General features: G+C 40.7%; 1 pseudogene across 1 annotated transcript; it reads left to right on the plus strand.

Moving 5' to 3' along the window:
- Positions 1–6,990: 6,990 nt before the first annotated feature.
- LOC144256078 (ADP/ATP translocase 1-like) lies at positions 6,991–11,813 on the plus strand (annotated as a pseudogene). Its single transcript, XR_013344034.1, has 5 exons — positions 6,991–7,056; positions 7,308–7,475; positions 8,794–9,276; positions 9,793–9,933; positions 11,354–11,813. The product of XR_013344034.1 is annotated as an ADP/ATP translocase 1-like (transcript).
- Positions 11,814–17,385: the final 5,572 nt, after the last annotated feature.

The following is a 17,385-nucleotide window of genomic DNA, read 5'->3' on the forward strand; positions in this document are numbered from 1 at the left end:
GGCGAGCAAATGCATCCTCATAACCTTCAAAATTAAAAGTAAAATATAAAGAAGCATATTTGATATCTCCCATCAATAGAACATTATTTAGTAATACAACTATAGAGAAAAAGTCAGGTTATTTAACTTAGAACTAGCTTAAATTTAGGACTGTAACATAGAAACCTGTGGAATTAAATTTTGTCTGAAAAAGATATCTTTCATTAGCATTTACAGGTAGGCATTTTGTTGTAAAAAAATACAGGCTCTGAGCAGCTCCGGTAGAAACCTGAAACACAGCAGTACAGGTTAGTGGCTGGAAAGCGGGACCAGAAGTCCTGTCTGAGTGACTGTGGAAGAACCAATCAGAAGCCCGCAAAAGTGTGGGAGGTGGGACCAGGAAGCAGCTATGCCGGCCAGGCACCCCATGGTTACCATGGTGATGCAAACAACATGGAGTCTGGTGCCCATTTTCAGGGCAAAAGTTCTCCAAGTTTTCTTAGCCGATTGTATTTTGTTTGATTTTGTCTGCATTTTCCCCCGCCTGGCCAAGATCTTACTGCGGTAGCAGCTTGTTCTGTCTCTGCGACCTGCGGTTGCAGTTGTACATCCTGTACTTCCTGGCATTCCCCTAGGGAGTCTACAGATAGAAAGGGGTTGGTCCCTGGGAGGTGACGAAGTCGCCCACTCCCCGGGGTACCATTCCGTCCCTGGATTGCCCCATACACCTAGGCTTCCGGGGCCCGGGCCGGGCCCCTGTTTCCGTTTTGAGGGCAGCGGCCAGAACCTGTCCTGTAATATGAGCTCCATCAATATCCTTACAAGCTCGAATCATGTCATCAACACTCTTTGCTCTGGTAGATTTAATGGCATTTTGGCAATAGGAGTTTGCATATTTAAGAGCCAATTGCTTAATGACCGGCATGGCTTGTTCCAAGTTAGGGAATATTTTTTCTGCTACCTGTATCAATCAGGCAATGAAGTCAGAATAAGGCTCAGAGGGTCCTTGAGCAATTTTTGAAATTTTTGTTTTAGCATTTGAAATAGGTAGAGCCTTCCAAACCTAAATGGCTGCTGTAGCTATCTGAGCATAGACCTCAGGATTATAATTAATTTGTTGATTTATGATAGCATATTGTCCCAAGCCTGTTAACATTTCAAGGTTATGCCGTGGGAAGCCGGCGTCCTGATTGACTCGGGCTAGCTCGCGACACCTCTCTTGATTTTCACCTTTTCACAACAAAAAATCCCCTCCAGACAACACAGCCATGCAAAGCTGTTGCCAGTCACTAGGTGTCAGCTGATTGGCAGAGAAAGACTCGAAGAGAGTCAATGTAAAGGGGGCATGGGATCCGTAATTAGTAACTTCCTCCTTTAGTTGTTTAATATCCTTAAAGGCTAAAGGAACATGTACTCTGGCCGGCTGTCCATCGGCATCCAAGTTTTCAATTACTGGGAAGTTTGGGCCGTCTTAGGCTGCCACTGAACACCCCCCAGTCTTCTGGGGTTGTCCTTGTCCCAATCGGGGTTATAAGGAGGGAGCGTGACAGCGATCGGGGCTGTAGGTGCTTTAAATCTTGACTTTTTCAATCGACCCTCCAGTTCCTCTATCTCCCTTTCCAATTCTTCCTCCTGCCAGCTGTTACCATGGAGCCCAGTTAGTAACTCCCTTATCTTAGAAATGTAGTCAGCACTGTGAAGCCCAGCTCAAGGCCAGAGGCCTTGTTACATATTTTTGTGAAAAACTAGTAAGGGAGTGTCCAGTGCCTGGAATGCTGATTTTTTTCAGACAGTAGCCAAATAAAACAGGGCAACATGAAAATAGGAAGTTTTATCTATATTGAACTTTTTTGTAGAGATTCTTTTGCTGAAAGTCCTAAAATAAGCCATGGTGAATATTCTGGAGAAGGTCAGTTAAGACTGTTCTGTGGGCCTGGTAGGGAGGGGGAAGATGAGAAGGCGGGGTTGAGAGCGGCTAGGGTGGATCTAATTCCTCAGAACTGTCCGAGCTACTTGTGTCCTTGGGAGTTTTTAACTCAGTCAAGTCCGGATAGAGCCTTCTCCTCTGTTTAACTTCAGACTCCCTTATCTGTTCACCACTCTTACTCCTAATACTTTCTGCTACCTCGCTATGTGACCCCTCCAATTTTTCTTCATGCAATTGCTCAAGAACAGCCTGACCCTCGCTCACAGCTTTCTGGCATTTACCATCCATTATACACCCCCTCACTAATTTCCAAAGCGGAATGGTACCGCCCCTTAAAGTTCCTTGTTTGTAAGCGAAATCCAGATCTTTCCCTAATTTGTCCCAACTGGAAATCGTGAGACCCCCTGAAAAAGCAAACCAAGGAGCTACAGAGTCAGTCTCTTCTAAAAACCTCTGTAATGTGCTCCGCTTCACTTTAAGTCCCTTAGAACGCAGTAACCCGTCCAAGGCCAGCAAAATTGGGCTTGAGGGAGTAGCACCCATACTGTTCCAAGCAGTATAAAGAAAGTGAAAATACAAAACTCCGCTCTCTCTTTATCTACAGAGGAGCGTCTTATTTATTTATTTATTTTTTCCCCGCTCTCTCTTTATCTACAGAGGACACAACAACAAAAGAAACACAAAAAACAAAAGCGAAATGACACAACAAAAGAAACACAGAAAACAAAAGTGAAAGTACACAGTGCAGCTGCAATAAATATGAGGCTCTCTCTTTCTTTGTAGAGGAGCTGACCCCGCTTTGGACGCGGATCCCACTTACTGGGACTATCCCTGCTTTGATCGCAGATCCCACTTACCTGGGACTAACCGGTGCACCACCCCTGACTGACTGAAAGTTCTGGTTCCCGGGTCTCGGCACCACTTGTCGCGACCCCTTGCCCGCAAGGAAGACGCAACTCGGGAATCTTCTCTCAGCAGTTTATTCAGGTCCTTGATACTTTTTCTTCTTTCAGCTGTTTATTCAGGCCTTTGTATTGACATGTCTTTTAGCTTCTATTGCTACTCCTACTACTACTTCTACTGCTACTCCTACTGCCACTACTACTATTGCTACTACTACTGCCACTACTACTATTCCCGTGTGCCCCAGCCTTAATAAAGCAGATAAAGCCCCAATGCACAACTGCCACGTGGACTTTTCTCATAGGGTGCCAAGTCACAGCGTGCCAACTCATTCTGATAAGGAGTTGTTTGTCACAGACTACAGGGGAAACCAGCGCCATCTTGTAATGGCGGCCACAGTTCACAGAAACGGCTCACCACAGTGTGTTCTAATTCTTATTAGTTTTAGATGCATATCTGCACATGGGTATTATTACATCATTACCATCATCAGCAAATCCTTCTATTTTCTTATGAGTTTTACTCATTAACAGCTCCCATTCTATATTCCCAATTTGGTAAAAGAGATTGATTATGTAAAAGTTTTCCCTGAAAATCCAAGAAATGAGCTCACTATACTGTTCTTATTTCGAGGGAGCCCCAGTCCTCTGGCCTCCAGGATGTCATGTCACATTGGAAAGCAGAGTTTTTCCCCTTATCTTTTAGCTGCCTTGTTTATCCTCATGCTGGCAGAAAGTCACTGAGCACTGGGCTGGCGGGAACACATGTTCTGCAGAGCACCATTCTCTCCTGGGCCTGTGTAAATGATCTTGTGATCACAGGCAGCTCATGCTCCCGAGGGCATCTGAGGTCTTTTTTCTGAGAAAGTCTACAGAGGGAGAGGACAGTGCATGGGATTCTTTGGAAAACCTTCTGTCAATAATTCCAGCTATAGCTTCCCCTATGTAATAGGAGAATTGCAGAACAGCCAAGGAGAAATAAAATATCTCCTACTCAGAAAATATCAGATATCATGATGGATAAAATTAGACATAATAAAGATGATAATATTTTCTGAATGAATGAATATATTAAGTTAATATTTAATTTAAACATCATTAAAAATCTTGTCATGGTTGTTTAATACTTGAACAACTTCACAGTAAAAATAAATCCAGATACATAAGCAGACAAAACTTTCTATTTTTTAAAGTATTTGTAGACTCACATATCTTTTTTTTTTTTTTTTTTAAAGAACTGTGATCAAGAACGTGTGTCATAGTATGGAGATTTTATAAATTAAAGCTATTATTAGAACTTAATTTGTGGCAAATTAGAATTAGTAAAATAAGACAAATAATAGAAGGAATGTCTACCTAGGATTTAGTTCAGACTGGTACGGAGAAAAAATTGCATCAATTTCTCCTTACTATCTATAATGTAGTTTTAGACTTTTAAAAAATAACCGAAAAGTATTTTTCTTCCCAAAGAAGAAGAAAATAGACTAATATACCTAGGAAGGCAAATAAACCAATATATCTCTAAGAAAGATATATTTACATCAATACATAAAGATCTGTTCATATTTAAATAAATAACACTGATTGGGCTGGGGATGTGGCTCAAGCGGTAGCGCACTCGCTGGCATGTGCAAGGTGCTAGGTTCGAACCTCAGCACCACATAAAAATAAAATAAAGATGTTGTGTCCACCGAAAACTAAAAAATAAATATTAAAAAAATTCTAATAAATAAATAAATAACATTGATAAACCAATATGATAAAACAAATGTCAAAAGGAGAACAACAAAATGAAAAATACTGAACACATATTTACTGCCCCAAATATATAAAGAACTATTGTTAATATAGATAAGCACTACTTTCACTCTCTAGCAGTGGTCAATAAAGATTAAAAGTTTACACAAAATTTAACTCCTCTCAAATTAAATTGGATCATATAGAATAGGTACAATTTTATAGTGATTAAAGAGATGCAGAATAGAATTCATAAAATGGAATAAGTAACAAAAAGATGCTTTAAAAAAAAGTAAGCCAGTGTTGGAGAAACCAGAGCCCATCTTCATATTTCTTTCCTTTTCTTTTAATACTGGAGATTGAACCCGAGGGGAGCTTTGCCACTGAGCTACATCCCCAGTACTTTTTATTTTTTACTTTGAGACAGGTTCTCCCTAAGTTGCTGAAGGTCCTGCTGAATTGCCAAGGATGGTCTCAAACTTGAGATCCTCCTGTCTCAGCCTCCCAAGTTGCTGAGATTAAAGGATTTTGCCATTGTAACAGGCATGGTGGGTCCATATTTTTGAAGGGCAATTTGCTAATATGCAGAAGGAGCTACAACACTTTAAAAAATCTTTAGCTTATCCATTCAATTTTTCAAACATATAAGAAGAAAAAACCTTGAAGGAGAAGTTGAAATTTGTGCAAAAGTGATTTTAGCATTATTTTTCACAATAAAACATAAGAAACATCTGGAAAGCACAACCAAAAGTAAAATGTTCAATTTTTTTAAAGAGAGAGAGAGAGAGAGAGAGAGAGAGAGAGAGAGAGAGAGAGAGAGAATATTTTTTATTTTTTATTTTTTAATTTTTTTTATTTTTTTTAGTTTTCGGTGGACACAACATCTTTGTATGTGGTGCTGAGGATCGAACCTGGGCCGCACACATGCCAGGTGAGCGCGCTACCGCTTGAGCCACATCCCCAGCCCCAAATGTTCAATATTAACAGGATGGAATGTACAGCACTGTTATAACCAAAAATGACTAACATGTGGATTATGTTGATTCATGAAAATCTGCTTACAAAGCTGTGATAAAGAAAGCTGAATTGTCAGGACCTAGGAGATGGGCCATGTTTTACTTTGTTGAATCCACAGAGCCAAACTTAATCGCTGGTACACAATCAATGCTCAATAAGTATTTGTTAAGTGGATTTATAAGGGCCTTTTCTGCTTGTCTATCTTTCTGTCTGCTCTGAACTCTGGCAATTTTGCAATAGTACTTCACCTTCACGAGGCTCACCTTGATTTCCAAACCCTTGCTTGCCCTGACCTTGCATGAAAGCATACCCTCCATGGTCCTGGCACCCAACTGTTGACCTCTGCTCTACTGAAGTCTTTAGGCCCAGAGTGACACACAGCTGCAGCTCAATAAACACCTAACATCATGTCTGCATGTATCAGCAAGAGTAACAAATATTTGTGAAAAAAAAAGAGTAAACTGTCAAATGTACAAGATAACATTAGTAAACATGTGGAAAAGAACTGAGTAATGAGTTTAGAGATACAAATTAATTATAATCATTTCAGGAGGAGGAATCGCAGTATTTGAACATCTGAGGGGTTATTTGAGCTGCATTAAGGAAGAAAAACAAAAGCAAGCAAACAAAAAAGGTAAGGAAAACCAAAGCCTTCATCAACATACTTTTAAAAAATTAATTGTAAACCATTTTCTGGGACTAGATAGGTCTCTTCAACCATGGCTACTTTATACAAGGAGGTTAATACAGCCAAGGATTCGACCTTCTCTTAAAAGATTGACAGTTCTGACCCTCAAGAAGGCGCCAGCTAATTGAGAATATCCTGCTCAGAATATGGGCTGAGATTCCATTGAGAACTGATGTACACAATAAACCCTTTATGGACTTACAAACACAGAGTCAGTCTGCCCCCCCACTCTCTCTCTCTCTCTCTCTCTCTCTCTCTCTCACACACACACACACACACACACACACACACACACACACACACACTTTGCTAAAACAAGAATTCACAGAGTCGCCCTGGCATCTGGTCTTTCCTACCAGGCTGAATGCAGGGCACTTAAATATTTGGTCACAGAATGAATGATTGAACGACTGAATGAAAAGATCTCAGACACAGTAGATTGCCAGATTATATGAAGCAATCACGGCATCAAGTGACTTAGTATTTATTTGGGAAGATTGTAATTTATTTGCCAGAGCGCACAGCTCTGATGAGGCCCAAATCCAGGCATTGACTCTGGTGAGGGCGGCCTTTGCAAAGCAGAAAATAAGCTGAAATCTCTTGGCCCACAGCGCGTCCCATGGAGCCCCGAGGTGAAAGAAAGCCCTGCTGGAGGCTGCGGGTCCCGTGTCTGTACCCAGGTTGGCCCCAGGCTAAGCCCTCTTGTGCTATAAATATAGCTGCCCACACGCTTCAGTGACATGGTGTTCCCGTTGCTAGCTGGGACAGATAACATGAATTTGCCCTTTAAATGTCCCAACCTGAAGGTACAGCCCCCGGCCCAATCCTGCCTCCCGGAAGCGCCTTCGCCCCCAATGCCCTCTGCATAGGAAGGGGACAAGTAGGGGGGTGTCCAAGCACCTGCTCAGCCAATGCGCAATGCACGCACTGGTCCAGGGCCCTCCTCTTCTCGCGAGAGACCGGGCGGGGGATATAAGGAGGGCTGCGGGCAAAGCGACCAGCCCCTTCGCATCGCGCAGGGACGGAGACGGGGTGGCGGTGCCTGGCGCGGGCGTAGGCGAGAGCGCCAGCGCGAGCACGACTCCTTGCAGATTGGGTGCGCCCAACTGTCATCACGAGTGATCAGGCACTCAGCTTCCTAAAAGACTTCTTGGCAGGTGGCGTCGCCGCTGCCGTCTCCAAGACCGCGGTGGCCCCCATGGAGAGGGTCAAACTGCTGCTGCAGGTAAGGACGGCGAGCTGGCGCGAGCGCGGGCGCAGGGAACCAGGGGTGGTCCGGGCAGGGTGACGGGATGCGGCGCCAGCCATTGCGACGTGGGGACGCGGGGATGCGAGCACCGCAGAAAATCAGTGCTAGGCCACGGGCCCGGTCTACGCGAAGAGGAAGGTGCCCTCTGCGTAGAGACAGGTCCGGTGTCAGTAGCAGATTCCTGGTGTCGGGTGGCGCCCAAGGTTCGGGTGTCTATATATGGAAACCCACCCGGAGTAGGTTTGCAGCAAGCCAGATTCTGCGCCTGGGGCGGCAGAGACACTCTGCTCAAGGTCTCTCAGACCAGCCTTACCTTTTGATTTTCAACATCCCTTGAACCTTTTTATCTGCATCCACCGTTTACAACAAAAACATCGAATTAATCATGATTACTCAAGAACTTAATGTCTCACGCACTGTGCTATCGACATATTATTTCATTCATCTTCAATCTTTGTAAGATAAAAATTATCCCCCCACCCCATTTATAGAGGAAGAAAAACAGGTTTTTAGAGATTAAGGAATGATTTTCAGAATAAATTCAGAGCACTTTATCCCCGAATTTTTATCTCCCCTACCTGGTTATTGAATGGCTTATAATCTTCGGACCATCTAACCTGTTTTTCTCCATCTGCCCAAAAGGCAAGGGCTTCTCAGTGGGGAATAGTCCAATCTGGGAATCAAAATAAGCAACAACAAAAACCCCGACCTACCACAGCAACAAACCCCCTAATAATTGATTACTTGTATAATCTGCTTGAAAAATTTCAGCCTCTATTTCCTAGTGGGTTTATTCTCCTTCCTGTGAGAGTACTACTCAGATCCTTGTCTCCAGGGAGACCAGTGTGGCATTGAAAAATTGTCACCTTCTGCTCACTGTGTCCATTAAGTCTGGAGCCCTTCGTGGGCAGGGATCTTTATTCATTTCTATTTCCCAATAAACCTTGAGGGAAAATGTAATAAATAAATATCTTTGCACAATTAAATCACCTTTTTAGTTTGGGAGTGAACTTTTCCCTCAAATGTTCTGAATAAGTGAAGCAAAATTGAATTTTTTTCCCTTGGCTTCTTATCCAAGTAAATAACATATTCATCAATGTTTCCCCTCATATTTGATTTCCTGATATTTTTTCAAAAGGAAATTGGAATTTTCTCATGCATGCCTCTTGAGGGGGGGAGGAATGGGAAAAAAAGGAGGGGGTTGTCAAGAAAGTGCAAAACTGTCTTTTTCTTCTGTCCTTCCCTTCTCTCTATCTTGCCTGTCCTCTGTCACTCACCCCCATCCTCCCCCCAGGTCCAGCATGCCAGCCAACAGATCAGTGCTGAGAAACAGTACAAAGGGATCATTGATTGTGTGGTGAGAATCCCCAAGGAGCAGGGCTTTCTCTCATTCTGGAGGGGTAACCTGGCCAATGTCATCCGTTACTTCCCCACCCAAGCCCTCAACTTCGCGTTCAAGGACAAGTACAAGCAGATCTTCCTGGGGGGTGTTGATCGGCATAAGCAGTTCTGGTGCTACTTTGCTGGTAACCTGGCTTCTGGTGGGGCAGCTGGGGCCACCTCCCTCTGCTTTGTCTACCCGCTGGACTTTGCTAGAACCAGGTTGGCTGCTGATGTTGGCAAGGGTGCCGACCAGCGTGAGTTCAGTGGCCTGGGCAACTGCCTTACCAAGATCTTCAAGTCTGATGGCCTGAAGGGTCTCAAGGTTTCAATGTCTCTGTCCAGGGCATCATTATCTACAGAGCCACCTACTTCGGAGTCTGTGATACTGCCAAGGGTGAGAGAAGGGTATCAGGGAAGGAGGGTGTGCGGAAAGGAAACTTGGGGACCTATAACTCACAAAGGGCTTTATATGTATGGATCCTGTTCTTTTCTAGTGTCTGAGTTAAACTGGTGCTTCTGCATGGGGAGATTATATGGTTTGGATGAATTAATAGCTAAAGGATTCTCTATATCCTCTACTGGAGTAAACTCTGGCTTGAGCTATTCAGAGACTTAGCCAAGTCACCTAACTCCCTTCTGACACAGTTGTATCAGTTACCCAGTTTAACCTCAACATGCAGAACTTTTAACTTCATCATGAAGAACTCTAGCTTCCCAGGATCTATAAAGGGCAACAACCAACTTCTGTTGGCTTCCCCCTTGTATGTGAGATATCTTCACAAAGGGCAGGTTCTTCCAGAACTCCTGGAGTTGGGGGTGCAATAGCCTGTCTTCCCCTACAACTGGTGTTTTGCTGAATTGCAGAGAGGAATCCATTCATGGTGATTTGGCTTCTTGACTCTGCCCATATGGATGTTGCCTGATCCTAAGAACGTGCACATTATTGTGAGCTGGATGATTGCCCAGACTGTGACAGCAGTCACCGGGCTGGTGTCCTACCGCTTTGACACTGTTCGTCGTAGGATGATGATGCAGTCTGGCCGGAAAGGGGGTAATGAGCGCTACTGACCTGAATTTTCCTTGCTCTTTACCTGTGGAGGACACTCTTTGATGCTTCCTTTAATTCTCATTATTATAAATTAAATGGTAAAATTATTTGATAAGGACTTAGGGAAGAAAAACTATAATTAATTCCCCCTAACATTCTCAACTACTCCTTTAGAGAAAAGAATTTTTTCTTTTTATTAAAGAGATGATAAGAACATAAAAATGAATACTCAGAGAACTTAACCAGGTCTCTAGCATTATTAAAGAGACCTTATGCCCTCCTTCCTTAGAGCTTGTTGCAGAAACAAGGAAAAAGAAGTAGTAATTGGTTAGCTGATTGAAAAGGAGATGGTTTCCCTTATTTAGTTTTGTGTGGGCAGTTGAGGAATGGATACTGGGGGTGGAACCCAGAGGTACTTTACCACTGATCTACATCCCCAACCCTTTGTATATTTTGAGAACAGGGTCTTGGTAAGTTGCCCAGATGGACCTTAAACTTGTGATCTTAATGCCTTAGTCTTTCTTGTTGCTGGGATCACAGGCATGGTCCACCATACCCGGAAGTTATTATTTCAAGTATTAGTGGGAGAGAGAACATTTTAACTGAAGGAGAGGTGGTCTGAAACAATCTTGCTTTTTTTTTTTGGTGTGGGGGATTGAATTCAGGAGCACTTAACCACTGAGCCATAATACCAATTCCTACCCCTTTTTTTCTTTTATATTTTATTTAGAGACAGGGTCTTATTGAATTTCTTAGGCCTTGCTAAGATGCTGAGGTTAGCCTTTTTTTTTTTTTGAACTTGTGATCCTCCTGCCTCATCCTCCCAAGCTGCTGAGATTACAAGTGTGCATGCTACCACACCTGGCAAAGCAATCTTTTTTATTGTTTGTTTTTGTGGTGCTGGGGATTGAACCCAGTAACTTGTGCATGTGAGGCAGGCACTCTACCAACTGAGCTATATTATACCCAGCCCAGCAATCTGTTTTGATAGAAAAAGTTTTCACTTCTATAGGTTAAAGTGTATGAAATTGTCATTTCTTAAAAAAAATAGTAGTTTCATATGGTCCAACCTAATATTTATATCTTTTTATTTTAATTGTATAATTTTAGACAGTATAATCAATTAGGTCCAGTTTTCTCTCGATAAAAAGGTAACTACACAGCATAATACTCCCACTCCACCCTGCTACCTTCTTGTTCAATAGTGTGTGAATTTTCCTGATTCTTCAGTGGCCTAGAGTTAGAGGAGTAGGAATGATAGGAAACCCAGTCTAGCAGTTATATAAGGAAGGAGAATGTCCCATAGGGCTGGGCTTCATGTTCAGGTGACCTCAGTTTTGTAAAACTGGGAATACTGCATGTCGAAATCCTGGCAGAGGAAGTCTCTTCCTTATGGAGCCCTTACCCTTGTTTGTCTCCACAGCTGATATTATGTACACGGGGACAATTGACTGCTGGAAGAAGATTGCCAAAGATGAAGGAGGCAAGGCTTTCTTCAAAGGTGCCTGGTCCAATATATTGAGAGGCATGGGTGGTGCTTTTGTATTGGTATTGTATGATGAGATCAAAAAATATGTCTAATGCAATTAGAACTCAAGTTCACTGTGAGCCAGTGAACTTGATTCACAAGTTCACAGATCCATTATGTGGTTTAATAGACTATTTCTGGGGAAATAAAAAGATCTGGAATAACACCAGACTGAAAGGAATACCTCAGGAAAAAAATGCTTCACTGAGTGTTCATTAAACCACAAATGTATTTTGTATTTATTTTACATTTAAATTTCCACAGCAAATAGAAAATAACTTATCATACTTGTATGATTAACTGAACTGATAATGAATAACTGAATGTGAAACATCAATAAAGACCACTTAATGCATGTTCTCTAATTTATTGAACTCTTATTAACAAAAATAAGACCATACATGTGTATGTTCTGGTATGACTCACTTATCAGTGGCCAAGGGTCTCTGTGTCAGATATTATGCTGACTATATGAGTTTCACAAGCACAGATAATGTTATGCATTATCTTTATCTTTGCTCTAAGGGTTACTGTAGGTTTAAATTGGCTTCCATAGGACCACCTTATTTTATGCACTTTCATGCAGGCTTTAGGAATTCTGAGATTTTGCTAAATAGCTTTGTATCGAAGTTTTAAGAATTTTGTTTGGAAGTACATTTTAATCCCTTTAGAGAATTATGGTAACTCAAATTTAATGACAAGTAGACAGTACTCATTGAAAACAATTTGAGCTGATATAACCAAGTACCACACACTGGATGGCTTATAAACAGAAACTTATTTCTCACAATTTTGAAGGTCAGAAGCTTAAGATCAGTCTGCTTGGGTTCTGGTGAGGGCCTTCTTTTGACTTCTGCTATCTTCATGGAGGAAAGAAAGCAAGAGAGTTGATGGGTTCCCTTGTTTAAGGGCCCCAATTCCATTGATGAGGACTCTACCTTCTTGATCTAATCACCTCCCAAAGGCATCAGCTCCTAATACCATCACCTAGGAGTTTAGGATTTTCAACACATGAATGTAGTGGGGGATGGGCATTGCACAAGTATTCAGTCCATAAAATCAGTTATCAATACCTGTTAGGCTCTGGGGAAGAGACAAAAGTCAGGAACCTGCTCTGAAAGAAGCTCAAGTGGGGAAAGAGTAGCATGATCTTGTTAAATAATGTAATGGTTGATACAATAAATCTTGGTTGAGAAGAAATAGAATGGGACGCTGAGAAGGAGAGGAGAGGGGCCTTCAATAACTAGATTTAGGTACATGGGAATAGAAAGTATCTGATAGTGTTCTTTTTTTTTTTTTTTGTAACAGTTTATCAAGACCTAGAGGAAAAGTCTGTTTGGATTTGATTCTAGCATTTGTGAGCAAGAGAAAAATAAAATTTCAAGTGGGGAATGAAGTACTTTTGAACCAAGAAAAGACCAGTTAATACAATACTAGTTTGTGACTGATCTGAAGGAAATGAGTCCCTATGTCCTAGGCAGATTTTTGGGGGTGGGTGGGTAGGATTTAAGCCTCTCTACCTACTCACCCCTGTCTCCCAGTAGAAAATAGGCTGTCTTGCTTTTTCTTTATTTTTCCCCTGGTTGTTTTTTGTTTGTTTGTTTGTTTGGTACCAAGGATTGAACTCAGGGACACTTGACCACTGAGTCACATTCCCAGCCCTTTTTTGTATTTTATTTAGAGACAGGGCCTCGCTAAGTTGCTGAGGCTGTCTTTGAATTTGTGATCTTCCTGCTTCAGTCTCCTGAACCTCTGGAGTTACAGGCATGTGCCACACTGCTCCTGGCTTGCCTGGCTTTTAAATTCAGAGTAATTCAGGTTTGGGTTTTACCGTATCCAAAGATAATCCTAATCTCATCTGGTAGATAACTAGATGGATGGAAAAAGCTAAAATGTAGGAATAAAAGAAGGTATCTTTCTCTCCAGTGTCCTCAAGTCGAGGCAACAAGTCTGTGCAGTTAGAGGCCGTTTGGTTGCAGTACTTTTCCCCTTAGGATGTTATGAATGATTCATATTCTGTTGATAGAGATAGTAGGGCAAGCTAGTGGGGCCAGTGCTTTGGTGAAGCGTACCCAAAAGTAGGGCCAGCTCTTTCAATATTTTTTTGGAGGGTGGGTACTGGGGATTGAAGTCAGGGGCACTTAGCCACTGAGACACATCCCCAGCCCTAATTTGTATTTTATTTAGAGACAAGGTCTCACTGAGTTGCTTAGCATCTTGATTTTTTCTTTGCTGAGGTTGGCTTTAATTCACAATCCTTGTCTCAGCCTCCTAAGGCACTGGGATTACAGGCATGCGCCATCATACCAGGCCCTTTAAGTATTTTTAAACCTAAGGTTTAAGGTGAAGGGAAGCTATGAAATGATTGGGAACTGACAGCAATGAATAAACCAGTGGTTTCTCTCAAACTGAGGACCAAATTGTTTTCTGATCTTTGACTCCTCCTTTGGCATGTAACAAGGAGAAGAGGAATTGACAGGTATTAAATAGTGCCCATTATCTACACTACATGTGACCCAGATGTTGGCCTTCCTCCTTTCTGCTATGGTTACCTCTGCTGAATTTTGTCTCAGGCCTCTTGCTAAGTTAATTCCCTACAGCAACTTCATTTACCAGGAGTTCCTAGAACTCTGGGCCTCTGATGGACAGGCAGCAAGCACTTCACTTTACTGTCCCGTCCTATCACCATACCATCCCCGTACAAACTGTCATGCTTGGAGGTCTGGAAAGATGAAAGGAGTTTTGTTAAAGTGATAAGTTGGAATCCAGTGATAGACTCTTAGGTACCCCATGCCATCCCCTGGGTGTTCCCTTTCCCCACATGGCTCTCCCTACATGCAGCCCTCCTCATTCCTCATCATCATTTGTGCATTTTCTCTCCTAACACCTCACCTATAGGTGTATCTTTTTAGCCACCTTATATTTTAAATGCATAAGAAAAATTATGGAGCATTATATAAGAGTGAATCTAAATGGACATTTTGGGAAAAAATTAAAAACTTGCCTCAATAATTTGTGCTGAAATTTCGACTGTGTCAGACTGCTTCCATTCTGTTTTACTTTGTAAACTACATAGTGTAACTTGTGTTGAGGCAATATTTACTAAGCACCCACAATGTGCAAGACTAGGAGGGGAAGCTCCATGAGGGCAGCTTCTCTCCTTCATAGCCACATGCCTAGAACAGCACGTGAGGTACAGATATTTAATAAGTATAGGCTGAATGCAAGAATGGATGAGAAGGAAGTGCCATCTACAAACCACAGAGAATAGGCTAGCCCCCCAGTGCAATCTTGAACTTTCAGAGTACCAGGGGTGCTAGATAAGCTTGTTGGGGTCAAGTAATGGATAAAAATTTATGGCTACCTTAAGTTCAAATTTCAAGTCCTTACATAAAATTGTATAAATTGCATGCCATTAATTTCTCTTTATTTTCTGCTCCTCCTTGAATATCAGATTTTATCAGTCCATGATAATGTAGATTTGATTCTTTAGTTGATTTTTTTTTTTGGTTACTGGGATTGAACCCATGGGTGGCTAACCTCTGAACCATATCCCCAGCCCTTTTAAAATATTTTTTTTTGAGACGGGATCTCACTAAGCCTCACTACATTGCTGAGGCTGGCTTTGAACTTAAAATGCTCCTGCCTCAGCCTCCTGAGCCACTGTGCTTACAGACAAGCCTGTGCATGCACCACTGTACCCAGCTGATTCTCACTGTTCACAGATTCCACATTTGCAAATTGGCCTTACTGCTAAAATTTGTAACCTTTTTGACATTCTCAGACATGCACAGAGCTACAAAATCTTGAGTTGCTGGATACACACATTCCCAGCTAAAGGAGAACAAGGCAATGCTCTGCCTTTTTGTTTCAATTCTCATAAACAAGAGCCCTTTCCACAGTCCCTTTATTAAATGCTTCAGCTTTTGCATTGTTATGCTCTTGCTGGTCATTTTGATGCTTAAAATGGATCCCATACTGTTAAAGGGCTATCTAGGTTTCCTATGCACAAGAAGGCTTATAGAGATTTCCTTATAGAGAAAATTTATGTGCTAAATAAGCTTCCTTCAGGTATGAATTATATACTACTACTGGCTGTGAGTTAAGTGTTAATAAATCAATAATATAAACTCACAAATAGAGTGTATATTAAAACATAAAACAAGGTTTGGTGTTCAGAGGCTCATGACACTGAGGGGTAACTAGACAGAAAATTATGAGACCAAGCTGTGCACTGTGCACACACCTGTACTCCCAGCTGCTTGAAGGCTTAGGCAGAATAGTGAATTCAGCCTGGGCAGCTTAGACTCTTATCTCAAAATAAAAATGGCTGGAATGTAAGTTCAGTGATAGAGCACCCCTTGGGTTACATCCCTAGTACAGTGGCAAGAACAAAATAAAAATATGGGCCAACAAGGTGTCACCTCCCAGGAGTCTCGGCTATAGACTCAGCTATGGTCAGAGCCTTTATAATCCAATCATTACCTACAAGCCTCACCTCTGTACACATGAGACGTTGAGTGACATTCTAGGTCAAAATTGTAACAGTAACTATAGGTAGCAATAATGTACTATACATTTCAAAAATATAAAAAAAAAGATTTAGTGTTCTCAACATAACTGATGTTTGAGTATATAGACATGTTTAATCTGATATATTACTCAACATGTACATGATATCACATGGTACTCCATTAATATGTGCAATTCTTAAATTTTAAAAATATAATTATATATTAATATATAATTATACTATTATAATTTTATAGTATATATAATTAACAATATATATTTTCTTAATTCTAGATATTTTCTACATGAAATAGATTCCCATAATGAAATAAAGAAAAAAAATCCCAAAGTTCATCAGTTATAATCCCAAAATTTATTAAATAAACATATTTTTGTGATTATCCTTATATTAATTCTTCAAAAAGGTAGGATCATGATTTTTAATTTTTTAGTAACTATTTAAGTATTTTATTATTTTATTAGAGTGGATAGGAATAAGTATTCATATATTCAAAAAAGCACCTGTCTTTGTTAAATTATAGTACACTAATGACACATTATCTCCTAAATTTTATTTTGTAAACCAGTAAAACTCAAAAGCATCATCTCAAATAAACAGTGTAATAACCTGAACACACCAGATTTTGAAATAGAGTCACAGAACATTAAGAATCTGTAATGTTAGACCCCAATACAATAATACTGGGTGATTTTAACAAACTTTTACCACCAATAGGTCAACAAAGCATAAAATCAATGAAGATATATCCAGCCTAAATAACATCATATCAAATAGATCTAATTGATACCTACAGAATCTTTTACCCCAAAATAGCTGAATTTACCTTCTTCTCAGCAGCTCATGGAAACTTTCACAAACAGACCAAATTCTAGGTCACAATGTAAGTCTTAGCAAATAGACAGAGAAAAAAAAAGTCAATATAATAGAAACCACATAAAACACATGGAGATTGAACAATATTCTTTTAAATAAAAAAGGGATCAAAAAATAAATGAGAGGAAAAAATCAAGAAATTCTTAGAGACAAATGAGAGCAAAGAAATAACATACCATAATCTCTGGGCAGTATGAAAGTATTAAGTTGGAAAATTTATAGCATTGAATGCCTACATTTAAAAAAAAATAGATCCCAAACAAATAAGCTTATGCTCTACCTTAAGGACTTAGGAAAAACGCATTAACTCCCAAATCAGTAGAAGATAGGAAATAATAAAGATCACAGCCAAAATTAATAAAATTGAGAAAAAATACATAGGATTAACACAAAAAAGAGTTGGTTCTTCGAAAATATAAACAAGGTTGATAAACCCTTAATCAAACTAATCAAAAGAAAAAGAAGGTCTAAATCAACAAAATTATAGATAAATAAGAGGATATCACCACAGACACTTCTG

This window comes from Urocitellus parryii, chromosome 7, assembly GCF_045843805.1.
Source record: "Urocitellus parryii isolate mUroPar1 chromosome 7, mUroPar1.hap1, whole genome shotgun sequence".
Classification (NCBI taxonomy): Eukaryota; Metazoa; Chordata; class Mammalia; order Rodentia; family Sciuridae; genus Urocitellus; species Urocitellus parryii.